The sequence below is a fragment of the Crocuta crocuta genome, unplaced genomic scaffold (genome assembly GCF_008692635.1).
Source record: "Crocuta crocuta isolate KB4526 unplaced genomic scaffold, BGI_CrCroc_1.0 scaffold143, whole genome shotgun sequence".
Lineage (NCBI taxonomy): Eukaryota > Metazoa > Chordata > Mammalia > Carnivora > Hyaenidae > Crocuta > Crocuta crocuta.
Genome location: NW_027529175.1, coordinates 5764328 through 5768043, shown reverse-complemented (window position 1 = coordinate 5768043; position 3716 = coordinate 5764328). Strand labels below are relative to the sequence as shown.

Sequence of the window (3716 nt, the reverse complement as noted above, 5' to 3'; positions counted from 1 at the left end):
GCGAGCTGAGGCTCACTGAGAAGGGGAGCCGGGGACCTGGCCTCTTCCGCCAGGGCTGCGTCCAGTGTTTTGTATTTTACAAAGAATCTTCACGCAAGCCACCACTTTTGAGCTGCCCGACCCTTCAGGTGGAGCAGAAAGGAATTCCATTTTCTGATGAGAAAGGAGCCGTCCAGAGAGGTGGGTGAAGACCCTGGGCCTGGCAGGCGGCAGCTAAGGGTCAAAGAATCCAAGCTGAGGACCCAACGTGACTGAGGACTGCTTTCCAGTACATCGAGCTGCTGCCCTGATGCAAACCCAAATGCTCAAGTACTTTTTCTGAAGCTACACGACAACCTCAAAACACACGCCGCCCAACCACAAAAATAATTCTAATGGGGCTGACGGAGCAGGGAGTCAATCCTGCGCTTCCCAGAGTGTGCACACGCTTCCAGACACCATGATACCGCCGCTACGAGATGTTACAGAAGTATATACTCCGGAGGCAAAAGAACAAACCCACCTGCCCAGAACGAAAACAATCAGACCAGGTCATGTCTGATTATCCGCAGAACCAGCTGGAAAACTCGCACACATGTGCTCTTTTCCAGAAGAAGAGGCGCCTGGGTAAGTATTTGACTCTTGATTTCAGCTCAGGTCATGATCTCACGGTTACGAGATCAAGCCCTGTGTGGGGCCCCACACTGAGTGTGGAGCCTGCTTCAAATTCTCTCTCTCTCTCTCTCTCCCTCCCTCAGCCCCTCTTTGCCCCCCCCCAAATAAATAAATAATATAAAATTTTAAAAAAGAAATCCTTGGAAGAAGAAATAAGAAACAGGTTCTTTCATATACGGTCCGCTGGGACATCCAGGGTCTTCTGTTTGGCTCTTACCTGAAAACTATCTCAATACCAAGAGGGAAATTAAAGCTCATCGCCAAGTTTTCCTGACATGGCCTTAAAGGTGAGAGCCCTGGTTCCCCGTCGCCAACAAGGCTTCCGTCACAGATGCGGCAAGTGTCTGCACCACACGCAGAAACTATGCCCTTCTTTGAAATGTTTGTGGAACGTTCAAGAGAGGGATTCGCCGCCAGCAAGAACAAAAATAAAGAAAAGCTCCTCAAATTCAGGGTGAAAAAAAAAAGCAGAAATTGCACAGGCCACACCTCCCTGCGCTGCAACAAAGGTTCAACAGAAGCACCAGCCCCTTGGAAGCAGAGCGACTCACGCTGTGTACCTTTAAGAATATTCAGGCGCGGGGTGCCTGGGAGGTTCAGTCGGTTGAGCAGCCAACTTCAACTCAGGTCATAATCTCATGGTTCATGGGTTCGAGCCCCGCGTCGGGCTCTGTGCTGACAGCTCAGAGCCTGGAGCCTGCTTTGGATTCTGTGTCTCCCTCTGTCTCTGACCCTGCTCTGCTCACACTGTCTCTCTCTCTCTCTCTCAATCTCAAAAAAATAAATAAATAAATAAAATATTTTTTAAAAAACTAAAAAAGAATATTCAGGTGCAGGGACTGTGAGAGAGGAAAAAGAGAAAAGAGAATTTGGTATGTNCTCTCTCTCTCTCTCTCTCTCAAAAAAAAAAATAAATAAATAAATATTTTTTTAAAAACTAAAAAAGAATATTCAGGTGCAGGGACTGTGGGAGAGGAAAAAGAGAAAAGAGAATTTGGTATGTTTACAATCTGCACTAAGCAAAGGAACATTTAATTAATTAATTTTTTTAAAAGTGTATTTATTTTGAGAGAGAGAGAGAGAGAGAAAGAGCGTGCACACATGAACAGAGAAAAGAGAAGAGAGACGAGGGTTAAGAGAGACTCCCAAGCAGGCTCTGTGCTGCCGGCACAGAGCCCCATGTGGGGCTTGATCCCGTGAACTGTGAGATCCCGACCTGAGCTGAAATAAGGAGTCAGACCTTTAGCTGACTGAGCCACCCAGGCACCCTACCATTTTTTTTTTTAATTTTAAAGACGCCTTAAAGAATAGTTGTCATAGGAACACATTTGCTCATCGCATGTGAGAAAAACATCGCTGGTCTGCCAACGACCAAACAGTAAGATGTTTTGACAAAAATACTCTCCATTCTAGACCCCCTAGAACCAGCTTTTAGGATGAGGACAATCTCCAACTTTCTTTTTTGTGTTCTGGTATAAAAACCAGTGTCATGAGCAGATCCATGGTTGTCTTGCTCAATACTGAGCGCATTAGCCTGTAGCAGCTACTCAGTAAATATTTGCGGAATGAATAGATAATATATACATTACACACAATAACATATAGACACTCACACATTAAGGGACTGGCTAAAAAGTAACTGCACCTAAGCACAGTGGACTAGCACACCCTCATTTAAAACGATGAGGCAAAAACATTTATTTCACTCGGCAGGATTTCTTGTTACCCAAGAGTCAGCGATACAGAAGCTGACGGCAAAACAGTTTCTATCGAAGAAACATGCCTTGTCTCTCATCTCTCTCATTCTCTGTCTCTCTCGCACTCACGACATTGAAAAATCTGCTTACGAGCCTGACAGACATGAGCCAATAAAAGCTATTTCATGATTACGGGATGTCTCTTATTATATGTCTAAGGTCTGAGGAAAGAGAAAGACGTTTTCTCTCCCATGGGTCAATCTGCTTTCACTTCGGAGTTGTACAGAATCGTGTCCCATCCCCTGGGTGGCCCCTTGCAGACGGTGACGGCTCCCTTGCGGCCGCTTGTCCAGGCCACCTGCTTGATACTCGAATCAGCCTGAACGCGGCAAGGAGCCACCACGCTGTTCGGTAATTGTCACCACCTGTAACTGCAGTGTCTGTCATGGAACTGTAAGAAACCAGTTCAAATGTCGGGTTTTATATCACACAGAACCCACCTGCTATAAAGGAATGAAATTCCCAGTTAAACAAACCCAAGAACCAGCAACTCAGCACGGCCAGTATTGATCTCACTTTCAAAGCACAGAAAACACACCTAACTGTGCACCACTGAGTAAGAGTTAACCCCTGCATGGCCAGTGTGTAGGGCAACAAGAAGTAAACGCTCAAATATGTCGGTGTGGATACACGAGCCAATCAACCCTTCTATTTACCTGTGATGACAACTTCTTAGTGCTGAGCCTGGGTCACGGGAGCGGTTCCTTCACGGGGGCAGGGCCTTTCACGGCAGCCCTGGCCGTCAGAAGGTAAAGGAGGAAATGATGACGATGTGTCCTCTGGACTGTCCCCAACTCTCCACCACCTTGGAAGAGGAAAGTCACCGTGACCCTACTTGGACAGCAGTGGAAAATCCTGTGTCCCCCTCCCCCGCCCCCCGCAGCGGCCCCCAAAGAGGAGGGGGCTCTGGGGCCGGGGTGGGCGTGCAGCCCCGAAGGTCCCCGAGCGCCGCGCAAAATCCGAGACGTCAGACCACAGTGAGCTTTTCTTAGGAAGACGTTGACACTGACATTGGACGCCGAGCCTCCCTGCAACTTAAGAAGGCGGGGAAAGCACGGACACGCAGCGGTCCGTCCCCGGTCGGCGTGCGGTGGGCGTGGGGGCAGAGCCCGGCTNNNTCCTGGCCTGCGGATACCCAGCCCCGGGGATCCCAGGGGTCTCAGGTGACGCCCCCCGTCGGTGACGCCCCAAATCGGCAGCGCCGAGGGAAGGGCGCGCCCTAGGCCCCCGCCCGGTAGGCCTTCCCTCCCGCGGGACAACCTGTGGACGCGGCGTCTCCGGACGCGTCCTGGGCGCTCGGAGGGG

The 3716-nt window shown here is 49.5% G+C and overlaps 1 protein-coding gene across 2 annotated transcripts in view; it reads right to left on the bottom strand.

The window, feature by feature from the left end:
• Positions 1–3716, bottom strand: part of PPARA (peroxisome proliferator activated receptor alpha) — a 65732-nt gene that overhangs the window by 60712 nt on the left and 1304 nt on the right. For both annotated transcript variants that reach the window (XM_077758021.1, XM_077758020.1), the window contains exon 2: positions 3068–3216. The gene's annotated coding sequence lies outside the window, so the exon portion shown is untranslated. The remainder of the gene's footprint in view (positions 1–3067; positions 3217–3716) is intronic.